The sequence below is a fragment of the Micropterus salmoides genome, unplaced genomic scaffold (genome assembly GCF_014851395.1).
Source record: "Micropterus salmoides isolate LMB-PRFRI ecotype aquatic unplaced genomic scaffold, ASM1485139v1 Ms_hic_scaffold_13, whole genome shotgun sequence".
Classification (NCBI taxonomy): Eukaryota; Metazoa; Chordata; class Actinopteri; order Centrarchiformes; family Centrarchidae; genus Micropterus; species Micropterus salmoides.
In genome coordinates this window covers 24,942,440-24,957,540 of record NW_024040374.1, presented here as the reverse complement: position 1 = coordinate 24,957,540, position 15,101 = coordinate 24,942,440, and the positions used below count along the sequence as shown (strand labels likewise).

The 15,101-nt window shown below is 39.7% G+C and overlaps 1 long non-coding RNA gene across 1 annotated transcript; it reads right to left on the bottom strand.

The window, feature by feature from the left end:
- Positions 1-1,239: 1,239 nt before the first annotated feature.
- LOC119901402 lies at positions 1,240-2,801 on the bottom strand. Its single transcript, XR_005444188.1, has 3 exons — positions 2,722-2,801; positions 2,505-2,618; positions 1,240-2,267 (listed from the first exon to the last, which is right to left on the bottom strand). It is a non-coding gene; the product is annotated as an uncharacterized LOC119901402 (long non-coding RNA).
- Between the last annotated feature and the right edge of the window lie 12,300 nt (positions 2,802-15,101).

Below are 15,101 nucleotides of genomic sequence, written 5' to 3'. Positions count from 1 at the left end.
GAAAGGTACTATTACAGGCACAGACCCCATTTTTTATCTTTTATTCCTCAATATTTAGTAAATGCTATTTTACTTTGCTTCATGCATCCCTTGTGTTACCTTGTCAGTGCAATACTCAAACAGTTGATGATGGTGTACAGAGGAGGAACCCACCCTAAGGTCAATACTGCAGGAACTGAACGTAAGCTACTCACTTTGTTGCTAACTGGCTGTGGATTCGTAATGCATATGCCTCAGCATAAGATTGTGATTCACTTACAATGACATGCCAAGATAAAAAGTAGTTTTGCTGTCACATGGGGAAAAAGAGAAGGTATAGTCAAATGCTAAACTAGGGTACATGTTGAGTAAGATAGCTGTACAATAGAACAATGGAGACGCTAAAAATACAAGTTAAAGGGGTTGGTTGTGTTGAATGAATGTGCAGATTCTAACGGGATAACGCTAATGTTTTAAGATCTTTAATTCTCATGTGTACTGAGGCAGATGTTTTCCGTGTTGCTGAATTTAAAAGATAGAAAATGGAGACTCTTTAGTGTAGTAAGAATGAGGGTATATTTATTTCTTAGTATGTTATCTATTTTTTCCCCAGGACTATTTTGTTGAACAGACACTAATGTGACCTTAAGACTATGTATACTAAGTCAGACTTCTTAGCTGATACGCATTGCTAATTGGGATGTTAATACAGCTGACCATTATAGCTTCCTTGTACATGTGTTTCATTCATCACCCATTTGGTCCTGGTCAAGGTCACAGAGGAAGAAGAGATTAGGAGGGATGGACATGTTATCGGTACATTACAACCCAAACACATATGGACTCACACCTACTTAAGTGTCCAACTCACCTGCTAGGCATTTGTGTGAACTGTGTGAAGACATCAGAGCAAGTGGAGATAACACACATCATAAATGATGGGCTGCTTTTTGATGAGGTGCTGATTGAACTCTGATGAGGGAAAGATGAGGAAGATATGACTGTAATATACAGGAAGGAAACGGTCAGCTGTAACATGAAGGCAGCATTAGCCACAGGAGAAACGAGATACCTCTGCTACCACATACAGAGAGGACTTCACTGAGAGCAGAGTGGGACTAACTGAACACATTACAACAGGTTAAGCACTCCATCTCATGGTCAAAAGTAGAACAGCATATTGATGATGATGACGATGATACTTTATTGTCAGATCCAGTTTAAATTGTTTTCTTGCATCAAAGCAGCTCCATTTGCAACATCACAGAAAAGAGACAAGAGACAACAACACACACATTAACATAACATTATAATCTTAATCTTATAATATTTAAAGGGATAGTAAGCGATTCTGATTTTGGCATGGTATCATAGAGTGCATAAACTAAATTGCTTCATCTGGCCTCATTAAATGTAATACATTTAAAATGACACACAAAATCAGGTTACCTCTTTTTTTAATCTCACCATCTTTTGTAGTTAACAATGCGTAGTGAAACCTGCAATATGAAAGAAAAACAGGTGGCTGAGCCTGAGGCGGTGTCAGATCCTCTCACTGCAGGGGACCGGGGCATGTTCAGTGAATCATTCGCTGAACATTCACAGTGAACATGAGCCTCGCCCCTCTCATGTCTTTTTACGTCTTGAAGTAGGAAGGACTACCAAATATTTTATTAAATAAAATAATACAAAAGTATACCTGCCCCAACATATAGGGTAGGACTTTGTTTTCAGCTTTCAGTTTGCAAACAGTGTTTTTATCCAACTACATTCTCAGCTCACTGACTTATCATTCACCAACGACCGTTCTCAGTTCACTAGTTAACGAGCTGAACTGAACTGTGATTCAGTTCATTTAGTAGGCCTACACAGCAAAGGTCAAGCACTGAACAATTTGGTGAGCAGATCTTTTTAATGAAGTGATTCGAATGATTCACTACACTGAAAAGAACCGCTTTGCCTGTCATTAAAAATCTGTCCCTGTTATCAGGGACTGCTTGCCAGGCGTTGCAACAGTATCTAAGGGGGGTAGAAATTCTAATTTAGTTCTGTGGGTTTCCACAAAGCTTAGGTCTTTGTAATGATGCCAAATGGTCTGTGGGGGTTAAAGAAGTTGATGTGTCACCCAGTAATTACACATCCTTAGACTGCAGGGCATCTATTGATGCTCACAGGGCCAACCACCCTGGATCCTGTCTCAAATGCAACAGGCCTTCCATTAAGCTTCACATTGCGCAAGCAGCCCACAAATGGTGAGGACACGGGGACTTTGCTTCGCTTTGTTGTTCCTGAATGGAGAAAAGGAAAAGCAGAAATATAAGATTCTCACACACACTCACAAAGTGTACACATCTCTCAATTATTCATCTATTAAATATATTTAGCTGTCTTAGCTTTTATTTAATGCCGTTTTACTCACACATTAAATAAAATGGTTTGAAAACAAGACCTGATTCCGGTCAGGGTTATTCCATGACAGCTGATATTCTTTGAAAGATATTCTGTGAAGTGTTTGATGGATTTACCTCCAATGTAAAGTGTATCCAGTGTTGTTGAGTACGAGGGGGACGTGAAGAGGGCAGCTTTCTGTTTAGACATGGAGTCCACCACTAGTTTTACAATTTCATGTTGTTTGTACACTGGAGGATAATAACATGATCATCTCAAATTTGGAGCTACTCATGTATCTCACATATGTAATATATGTAATGTATGTTATGTTGTCAGCATGAAAAGTCATACCTGTGACCACGTGAAATTTTCCATCACAGAGGCTTTCACGAGGAGTCACTGAAACACTGACAGCGCCGTCATTCAAAATGACACCCACCTGGTAAAAGGTCATTAAACTTAATGTTTTTGGTCATTTAAAGCATTTTTAATTGCTCTTTTTTAAATTGCTTTAATTGCATCATTCATTCTGTGTGAAAGGTTTCACCTTGTTTTCCATTAAGAACACATTAAGGCTGGTCTTATGACTTCGAACATGGAAGAGTAGACCTGTCAGGTGTTGAGGACGCAGCTCAAAAGCCAACACAAACTGGGAACCAACAGTGAAGTAATTATCTAAAACAGGAATATTCCTCATTAGATTTTAAAATCAGTGTTTGATGTAACTTGAGCTCACACGCAGGGACATAAAACAATGCACCTGGATCTATAAAATTTGTCAAACCTAAGACAATGTGACCGCCGCCAAAGTATGCCCCGATCTCTGTGAGCCCATCAAAGCAGGGTAAAGTTTTGTGGCTTGCCTCTGGTTCCCCAATTACTTCCTCATTCATTTTGAAATCCCTTATACAACCAATAACACTGTTCGTGGGAACATTGTGTCCCTGAGGGGGGACAAGAAGAGAAGAAAGAAGAGCTTCAATATGTGACATAGCAGTTAAATAAGCAGTCAAACAATGACTGAGGTATGATACCGACTTTTGTGGTTTTGCTTATTGGATCACCTCCCAGATACACAGGGTTGTGCAGGTCTAAAGATGATCCCTCATTGTTAGGCAGATATCCATCTGTCACACGGATCCCATCAACCAGCAGATGAAAAGTGCTTTTCTCCACACTGAGCTCAACCTGCACATACAGACAATCTGTCACACATGTAAAGTGACTCAACACAAGTCAATTGCCCGAAGAACTCAGACAAAGAGATATTAGGTTACTATCACTGTGATCTACAAGACACTGAAATAATAAAACTGTATGTGTTATGAGCATGGAAAGGAAATAACATAACAAAACTTATCACAGTTTAGTAATCATAACTAGGCAGAAAGACCTTTCAGACTTTGGATTTCTCCATTTGTTGTAGCAGTGTCCTACTTCCAGCAGGATAATGCACCATGTCCCAAAGCTTAAATCATCTCAAACTGGTTTCTTGAACATGACAATGACTTCACTGTACTCCAATGGCCTCCACAGTCACCAGTTCTCAATCCAATAGAACACCTTTGGGATGTGGTGGAACGGGAGATTCGTATCATGGATGTGCAGCTGATAAATCTGCAGCAACTTTGTGATACTATTATGTCAATGTGCACTGAAGTCTCTGAGGAATGTTTCCAACACGTTGTTGAAAGTATGCCACGAAGAATTAAGGCAGTTCTGAAGGCAACCTTTTGCCTTGGGTCCAATCCAGTGCTAGCAAGGTGTACCTAATAAAGTGTCCACTGATTGTATGCATTACCCCAAAGATCCAGAATAGCCAATGAAATAGTAATCCAACATTATTAACATTTAACAGCATCTTAGAGCACAAGAGGATGACAGCAATGCAGTGTTTTTCCATGGTTGACTGGTAGGCAAATTTATGCAGTGTAAAATACTATAGGCAAAACAATTGTTTTGTCTACGAACCTTGACAGTTTTCCTGAAGTTGCCCTGCCCCATCTAACAGTACATGTGAAAAAATAGCAAAGCAGCTCTGGAGGGTGTGTGGCTTTACTAAGATAGCCCTAGTCCAGTCAAACCATGCAGCCCTGAATGTCTCCAAACAAACAAAAATGTATCTAAAAAATTAGTTAATGTAGTTTGTTTTCCTTTTTTCTTAAAAAAAAAAATTAAATCGTAAATCAGGTGGGGTGTGAAAAAATTGGAGATTTTATTTTTAGGCCATATTGTCCAGCCCTAATGGGTGAGATTTTTGTTTCAAAGCAAATCATCTGGAAAAATGTAAAACTTACTGACTTCACAGACCTTCAGCACTAGCATTTACTTATCTTAGCTAACTGCAGCTGATAAATTATGTGAGAGACATATATCTGCAGACAAAATCCACAGTCATCAAAATACAAGGTTATTTTTGTTTGGTCTTGTGTGTAATAAAAATTTTTTTAGTGATAAATCTGCCACTGTTATCACTGTGAACTGCACATGTGCTGTGCAAGAACTGAAAGCCTGACAGGTTTAGCGACAGTAACTATGAGGACGGGGCTTAGGGAATGGTCACGTACTCTGTGCCAGTTCCCCTCGTTGCTCTTCTGCTTGTGCTGGATGATTCTGTTTTGCCCAAGAGACATCTTGATCTTGCCATTGGCCATGTACAGAGCCAGCAGGGGGACACCTCCTCTCCCCGCTACATGGAGGATCAGCCCTTTGGATGACTTGGTCTTGATGTCAAGAGAAAAGTGAGGCCTGGGACACAAGAGGAGTGCAACAGTGAAGTTACTGTTCTTATGAATTAATGAAAAGATGAAAAGTTGGATGGTTGTACAACTGAATTAAAGCTACAATGTAAGATTTGGGCAGAATTTAATAAAAAATTAACTAACATGATCAACAGATCAATGTGAATAGAAAAGTATCAGATCTGACGTGAAGTCAAGGACGTCTATTTATTGTGTTGCAGGGATATGTAAGTTAGCATGCTAACCAGCTAGCACTGTCCTGTCCTGTGTTGTAATACCACTTTGTATCTCAAGAGGAGATAGTAGGACTGCACAATTAATTTAATTGCAATTGTTATCATGATGTCATCCTGTGCAATTACATAACCGCAAAAAGGGTGCAATTTACTAAACAAAAATAGTGTGCTGTGCATGACACTCTGGTCTCTTTCTGCACTGCAGTCTGCTCATTATCTCCACCCACACCGGGCTCTCACATATGCCCCTAAAAACAGATATGTGCGAACCAGAAAAATTATCTATTATTATTAATCTATTATTATTAGCAGTGTGCAAGTAACATTAAAGGCAAATCCCTACGGAAACCCCCTGCCCCTAATTGTTTATAACATAGTCGGACAGGCCACCGGAGCCTCATGAGATGCGAGATGCGTCGTAAGCAGCTGAAGAGGTAAGAAAGAAGACAATATTACATGAAATCAAAATGAATATAGTAATTAAAAAATTATTATACAGACAGAGTACTATTAAATTGACATAATATTTTGTATTTAGTGTTATGATATTCTACAAATACACTCATTTATAGTAGTAGACTACCTCCTCCAGGTTGTGGATAGAGCCTCTGCAGTGGAGATTTAGCCAGAGCCAGGATGCCATTGTGCCAATACTTCTTCTATCTGCCTCTTCCTGAGAGCAACACACTGGCTTTGTTCTGCCTTACATCTGTTTTACTAAGGTTATTGTTGGAAATATTGTTCGGTAATCTTGTTTACATAAAGTGTGGCATGGATTGTGTTGGTGCTGCTGGTGCATCAGGGATGCACAAGTCACACACGCCACAAACCGCAATGCATCAATCACAGTAGAATTTTCTGTGAAAAGCTGTTTTGGAATGAAAAAAACCTTCTTCTTACTCTTGTTAACTTTGTTTGTGCATTTTCCTTGATAATCAAGCAAGTAGACTCATGTTACTATTTGTTCCATTATATCGCAAACGCAAATTGCAATATCACTATGACTTTTTCTCCAAATCGTACAGCCCTAGGCAATAGCCTCAGGGTGGCTGTGGCCCAGGAGATAGAGCGGGTTGGCCATTAATCGGGAAGTCGGCGGTTCAATCCCTGGCTCCCCCGGTTGTACAGTACCCGAATTGCCCCTGTCGGCTATTCTGCCAATGTATGAGTGAGTGTGAATGTTAGTTTCCGTTTGAGCACTTAGGCTCAGTGTATGAATGTGTGTGACGGGTGGATGTAGTGTAAAAGCGCTTTGAGTGGTCAAAAAGACAAGACAGGTACTATACAAGTACAGAGCATTTACATTTAGTATACTGTAGCTCAGGCCTTTTTCTGGAGTCTGAATTTGACAGGAAGAAGAAGAGTAGTCTTAATTCTTACACAGTGTACCTTTAATGAATAAATTAAAAAGGGGAGGTTTTTATTTGACATACGAAAAGGGATACCAAATCAAAACCATACCATTTCTCAACAACACTGTCAAATTCCCACATCTTCAGTAAAGAATAAGGTATTTTTATTGTTCAATACAAAACTACCATTACCTATAATTAAGGTCCTGTTGTGGCATGGTGTAACTGAGCCAGCTGTGCCCCTCAAAGAGCTGGTATTCACCACGGTGTGCTCGCCACTGTCTACACTGGCTGCCTGCTGGAACCTGAATCTGACAAAACAGCAGAGAAATGGCCTGCATCACTATCTAATTATCGAAGCAAAAGGAGAATTATTATGGTGCTGTAGAAATAATGGCTTGCTGTGCTCACAGGTGTGTGTTTCTGGGGCCTTTTCATCACAGGTGCTGGTAAAAGCTTGGTGTGTGGTAGGGAATAGAGACTACACTGGCCAAGGACTACATCTCCCGTTAGTGAATATGAGCTTAAATCAGCAGGTATAAAGCCTTGCTCAATCCTGTGTCAGATTAGAATTTGATAAACATAAATTTATGTCATCTATATCAGAAGAGGTGTGGCATTAAAAAATATGAACAAATGTCAAATGTTACCAAACCTGCTTGTATAAAGGTTAGCAATGCAGCCTGAGAATTTCCCTCCTTGCGCATTTTGATCCACTGGCCTGATATGAGGTGATGGTCCCTGAATCACTTTTACATTATCAATGCTGAGCTCCAACCTGAGAAAATAAAAAACAGATTCAGTAATGTGCTGTTTTTAAATTTCAATAAGGATAAACTTGTCAACAAATAGAGGACACATATTACCCTGTTGGCATCTTAACTGCAGACAAGTAGTGCCAGCTTCCATCACTATACCTTTTATCTGACCTCAAGGTATCATTACCACTAATAAATACTGCATAGCCATCAGCCAGGGACAGCTGGAAGTCACGGACAGAGGTGGAGTCCTGCAGAAGATAAAATAATACTAATAAAGTAATCTTTAGCTTTTGATTCTGTTTTAAAACTGGATGTGAGGCATACAGGGTTTACCTGAGAGCTGCTCCCAAGAAGAGTACCATGTCTGTCTGTGCTCCTGAAGCCCAGAGACACTTTGAGCAGCTGTTCACCCCCGACAGACAGGGAATCAACAGACAGAGCTGAGTACAACGTAGCTGCACGAACGCCCTAAACGAGCCAGAAACACACTCTTTAGATTCCTATGTCTGAAGTCCATTATCTTAATTACTTACTTTAAAGCAAAACCTTTGACATAAAAAAATACACATTCTTCCCTTTGCAAATGAAAAGTTGAATTCATAAGTAATAAACATGACTTTGCTCAAATCAAGGGCTTTATTGCTACAGCTTTACTTGATCTGGTATGACCAGTAGCTTCTGGTGGCAAATGTTAGAAAACCTTTGAAGGAGATTGCTTTGTAACTCATTTAACAGTCATTTTGCTGACTTTGTGATTCTCCTCTACTTAGCATGCCACATAAAAACATTTCAATGGATCTATTCAAACTCAAGTTCAAATTTATTTATATGGCACATTTAAAAACAACCCTTGTTGTTAAGTTACTTAAAAATTGATGATCCTGTGATGGATATTTCAGGGCAGTGTTCATGTCATATGCACGAAACTTAGCAAACCGTGTATCCTGGTTATCTACTTTTAGCAGTTTACCAGTAGTGAGATTGGACATCCTTCGCTGACACCAATTGTCCTGTTGTATGTAACGATCTCAGCGTCTGCTGTGAGGTGATCCACACATCCTCTCAATGGTGGAGCTGTGATGTTGTGTCTGATATTCAAAGGCAAACATTGACAGAAGACAGTACAAAAGGCTATTGAGCTAAAGCTGTAAATGTTGTTCTGTTTTGTTACCTCTGTCGGAGCAGTGCTGGTACACCCCCGATGTAATAACTCATGTAGTTTGTTTGATTGTGATCTGTGGAGATCTGCTTTGATCCATAGTGCACAATAAAGACATCTGCAATAGTGATTGCAAAGTGTTTGTCCTGAGACAGGACACATAATTGTAGTAAAACATTAAAAAATGGAACAGAAACATGAATTCAGAAATGTTGCACTGCTTGATGTTCATTTTGTAAAGTTACTCTTTTTAAATCAGCTTACGGATAGAGACACTTTTTCGGCACTCTGAACTCTGAGCTCTTGATCTGCTTGCTGTCCTTGAAGCACCAGGAAGCCTCTCTCCATGAACACACAGAAAAAAGACTCCTGTAACAGATAAAACACAAAATCTATCATGTTTAGTACCAGAGACATATGTAGCCAGTTCAGTGTTCCTCCACTCTTTTTGTATTTAATTTTCTATTTGTGGAGCATAAAGTTGTCAGTAAGTGTTGACTGGTGCTTCTACAAATCTGTTCAACTCAATTAGAAACATCATACATCATTTCCAATGTAGAACAGCAAGGCGTTTGTCTCTCGAATGTTTGTGTGAAATTTAAACAGTCTTCTTTTTATCTTGTCCGGCTCCTTTATGAATGCCATTCGGTAACCTGTTCCATCATAATAATCAGACACCTCTGACTGAGGAATCCTGAAAATATAAAGAATAATTTAATCATTATTTGACCACTAGTAGTCATTGTAACAACAGACGGTGTAACTTTTTGAAATGCTTACATCACAGGTGGCTGCTTTGCGTCCATATTGACTGCACGCTTGTAGTTGTACAGACAAAGAGGATTGTCATTGAGGTAGGAGAGTTTCATTCCTCCTCTGAACTTGGGGTAATGCAGCTCCACTGGAGGCTACAAGAATCAAAAGAAGAGGGACTGAAAATACAAAGCATCTAAATCAAGGAAAAGATAGGCTTGTTTACTGGGTGAGGGCTTGGGCTTTTGGATGTTGTGTTGTACCTGAGACTTTTCAATTCACACTGGGTTCCAATTGAAATAAACTAAAGCCTTCACTGAAAGATTTTTTTTCTGTTTCTACCAATGTGAAAATCATATACACACAGGCATATAAAATAATAGCAGTGACTGGTTACCGTAAAGTCCTGAGGATAGCCACCCACGTAGAAAACAACATTGTTTGGATCCAGTTCGAGGATGCCGGACATTGTGTTTGGAAGGTTACGTTTAGGAGAGACCCTGATGGGCTTCTGTGATTTGAAGTTCTGTGTGATGTTAACTTCAGCATCTTGGTAAACTCTGGAGGAATTGTAGACACACAGATAATCTGTTAGTTACACTTATTGGAGGAGGAATGTCCGGTATTTTCCATGTAGAAACTTTTAGGTAGAAAATTCATGTTAATTTTCCAAACTTCTGTATGGATCACCTGTGGAAGATAACCCTGTCAAAGTCTGAGGAGTTCACATTGGTGGTTGTTGTTATTTGGCTGGTTTCCACCTCATGGACAACTCCACCCAACTTGTAAACACAAACCAACACATTTCTCCTGATAGCCATCCCAATGTAGTCTCCAGAAGCCTGAAAAGGAAAGAGTATTGCAAAAGAATAGAAATAATTTTGGCATTCAAAATCACTATCATACAATCTGTATCTTAGGAAGGCACACTCACCTCCCTGTTGCCCAGGTACAAAACAAAGAAGCTAGCATCTCTGTGTTTGTCCTGACGTCGCATACGTCTGTAGTCAACCTCGGAGGGATTGTTTTGATGGCGGTTGAGAAGCAAATCAACAGCTGTAAATGCTTTTATGTCTTCAAGGTTTCTCGGAGGATGAAGCTCCACGTGACCCTTTCCGTTGAAAGTGGTGACAACTGAGAGCTGTGAGAAAATCAGAAAGGGTAGAGATGACTGGTGTATTTAACTTGGTTTTAGCAAGCTAACAAACTAACAGTGATTGCAGTTAGTGCGATTGTACGGTGACCAGAGAAGTTGAACAAACTAGTTTGTCCCTGTTTCAAGCTGGGTATCCCAAGTCCTGATATCTGTAAAACACTAAAATTCTCGTGCATTCTGGGTTGGTTTTATTGATATACAGATGTATTTAGGGTGGGACTCTTATCAAATATGTAAAGTTTGGAACTGATCTGAGCATGTACACTGAAGTAACAATTTACTGTTTCATGGTGTATCATCAATATTTGACACCACGGAAAAGCCTTTCAACCAAAAATCACAGTTTGCTTAACTTTTCATCATTAATGAATGAGAGAATTTTTAAATCGTTCAGATTAATTCTGCAGAAGGAGTTCTTGAAGTATGGAGACTATAAATGACCAAGGCTTTTTTGTGTGTCTTGGGATGATACATGTGCAACAAAAGCTCCTTGCATCTAGGTCAAACAGGGTGCGGGGCTGCTTCACTAAAGGGTCACCTCCTGGTGCCAGTAGGTGGCGTTATGAGCATGAGTGAATATGGCCTGTAGATGTATTCTGGGTGTGACCCTTATCAAACATGAGAAATTTGGTACAGATCTGATCATGTACAGTAAAGTTACAACAATTGCCTTTTTCATGGCGAAGCATCAAACTTCGCCGCAACACCCGTTACTCGAAAACTCCCAAGCTTCACAACATTACATTATTTCTTAAGGCTCTCCTGAGAATGTGTGTGTCCAGGTGTGTTTGGCCAACCTGCTAAAACTTTACTTTGGCAACTTTGGAAACACTTCCTGTTGCGAGTAGGTGGTGCTATGACTTTGAGTAAATGGTGGCATTGTTCAGGGTGGGACTCTTATCCAAGATGTAAAATTTAGTGCAGTTTTAGGAATGTACACTGAAGTTAAACAACTTCTTGTTTTGTGGTGAATCATCAATTTTCGACGGCATGCTACGGATACACCCATCAACGGAAACTCACAGATAGCACAATTTTTCATCGTCAATGCTTTTAGATTGCACAGCAGAAATTTCAAGCCGATTGGACTAATTCTGTAGGAGGAGTTTGTTAAAGTTCTGATTGTGTAAATCGCTAAAAATGACCATTAAATCCAAAATGGCTGACTTCCTGTTGGGTGTCGGGAATCACTCCAAGAGGCTTTTTTGTACTTCGGGACATGATAATTGAGAAATTTTGTACATTTCTCTTAAACATGGCCTGGGGGCTGCTTTTAATGGGGGCGCTAGGGAGTCAATCAATCAAACAGTCAATCATTGTGTTGTTCTCAAACCTGATTTTAGCCTACGAGTCATAGGCAAGCGTTGCTTACAGCTCATTCTGACAGAATGTCAGTATGCTAAAGGTTAGTTTAGAAGAAGGCTTACTCCTTCCTTTGTAAAGGACCTGGCAATGCTGCGTTCATGGTGTCCATGGTGTTGAACAGTGTGCTCTGTAATGGTGTACTAAGCGCTGAAATAATTGTCCCCCAACCTGATGAAAACATGTAAATGTGCATGAACATGAGGTGCACTTAACGGTTCTGGTTTGGGGATTTGAAAATATGGTCACCTTATGTTATTGTCAATGTTAAAGGATAAGTTAAACCTGCAATAACATACTGAAATATTATCTTTTAGTTGAAAAAGCAAACTTGTTAGCAAACAGTTGCCTATTTACACATCCAGCAGACACATATTCATTTGGAGTCGTGTTTCAGTGTTACATGAGGAATACAAGTTATATTCAGCCTCTAGATGCTAAGTTTGCCATTAGTAGCAGGGAAGGTAACGTTTTTGTTGAAAACAGCTGCCTGCTGTGACTGAAAACCACACCTCCTCACCCAGAATGGTGAGTGTGAACTAAAACACAATAAGCTCGGTAGAGCTGAGGGAAAAAGCAGAGTCAGGTGATAATTAACAGTGGATAAACACACATGCCTTTGGTGTAAGAGATGTGGGTTCAATTCACACTGTGAGACATCCACCAGTGTCCCTGGTCAAAACACTTAACCCCTAGTTGCTCCAGAGGCGTGTGGCCTAGCTTACAGTTGCTATGTGTACATAGCAACTGTAAGTCAATTTGGATAAAAGCGTCAGCTAACTGACTAATTATAATTATAATTATTATTATTATAATTCTCTGTTGGTTCATCACTAAGACCGGCCCATTTTGCGAGTAGTAATTTGATCTTTTGTATAGAAATATTGATTATAGCAGCTTTAAATCAAAGCTGGCAGGCAGGATACTTTACCCTATTAACAAAGTTTCTTGTCTCCACTATCACATCCTTGATTCTCCTGATGCTTTCTGTCATGTTGGCACTAGTAAACGCCTTCACACTGAGAGCCTCAACTTCAGTGATTTTGTCTTTCCACACAGGGAGGGATTTGTTCAAGTTCTTCACTGAACAGATACAGAAAAAAACACATCAAACTATAAAATGGTTATATTCCAGCTGCAAGATGATGTTCTATTAATTTAAATAGTCTAAAAATAGGAACAAAAGTGTAATACTAGAAGAAGGTGGCTGTTTTCTACCATTAAATACTCACATGTCTGGTCTGCATCAGTCAACATATTGTCTATATCCAAACTGACATTGGTTAAATCTATTCTCTCCACATCCTGGCTGATATTTCTCAGTCTCTCTGTTATGTTACTGACTGTGGAGTTTGATGAAGAGGCAACGGTTTTTGCAGACTCTATCAGGACTTCTGTGTCATCTGAAATTAAAAAGCTGTTATGATCTACTGTGACGCAGGTACAGTGCATAATTATATGTTTCCTCTGAAACAAATGTCAAGCAATCCACCGACCTCTTTTGATCTTTTTGATGTCATCGCTGACGGTTGAGATGCTCATTCTCAGTGATTCTCCTTTATCCTTTTGCTTATTCACACGATCTTTGAGGACATTCACTGTATGTGACATGACCGTTCAAAAGAAATTGTAAGGCTTTTCACTTTTGTGCATTCAAAATGAATCAAATGTATCTGGCTTGTTACAAATGATGTTGTTTACGCACTTTTAAGATCACTCTGAGTCTCATTGGCTTCTATCCATGAACAAGTTGAATTATCTTTGATTCCTTCAGCCCTGTTGACCAGGCCTCCCTCTTCCACATCCTAATTAATAGTAACAGAAGCATATTCATATTATTGATAAGCCTTACCTTTACTAAACATTCATGTTTCCATCAAACATTAGCACATAGCACCCGAGTTACCTTTAAGGCTTGATCAGCAGCTACTCTGGACTGATTTGCTGCCATGTCTGCCTTTTCTATGGCATTTATGATGCTGTTGTAAGTTCCTACACCCTGGACACCCAGGACACTGAGCAGGCCAGTGCTGTTAGTAGCATCATGAAGCAATCTGCAATTACATCCAACATGGTGTATTAATGCACAGTTGTCTTCAGTGTTAATCTAAATTATGTGGATCCCTTCTCTTTCCTCTGCTTCACACTCACTGTTGAAATTCTGCTGCCACTCTGTCAAGCTCCTCTGCATGCTCCTCAGCATTAGTTACAATATCCACCCTTGCCATAATTTGGAAGATGCTATAGAGCTCCAGCTTGGCACCATCCAGCTGAGCTGCACAATTCTCAAATTCCTGCAATTTACACACAATAAACTCAGTTTGCAGGCTCCAAAACTTGTCTTGTGGAATCCCGGTGGTAAAAGATGCCTGCTTACTTTTTTAATTTCCTCAAGCATCAAAAAGATGTCGGTAATATTCTTTAGCAGATCTTTAGTCATTTCATTTTTAGTCACAGGTAGGAGCGTACTTTGTTCGCTCGCCAGCTGAGTGTGAAGGTGCTGGCAAATGATAAACGAAGATAGGTGAAAACATCTGTGTGACACTACAATGTATGATGTGACTAATGCCAGCTGTGTTTCATGTCACCTCCAGATGTTGTAGCATAGTACGACTGTTCAGGTGTAGGCCCAGTGTCCTGTTAACTCTGTCCTCTGCGTCTGACAGCAGATCAGCCACTTCCATCAGAGAAGAGTCTGCAGGCTGATTTAATACAGCTTGGCTGGTTTTCACAGCAACTGTCATGTTGTTCCTGATAATGTCCAACACTGTGGAGAACGCAGACATTGGATTTTTCATGTTGACGCAATCTACATTGTTACATTGATGTTTATTTTAGGCTCCTCAACAACCAGAGCTGCATACAACAGTAAAACAACATTTTTTGAATATTTGTGGCCCTTTTATTCATTGGTTTAATTGTTATGCATTTGCATTTCCTTGCCAAAAGTTAGATGACAGAATCAACACCACTCTGTTCCATCAATATGAGGCTACAGCTAGCTGCCATTTAGCTTAGCTTAGCTTAGCGTAAAGACTGGTAATAGCTAGCCCAGTGTTCTAACGATATATGCTGCCCTATCCAAAAATGCTACCTTATATGTTCCCTCTTCCAATCCCATAAAGTTATAACTCTCACAGTATTATGACTTCTTCTGTTTTTTGGTTATAGCCTAACATCATTTCAGGGGTAGCGTATTCTGATTAATTCT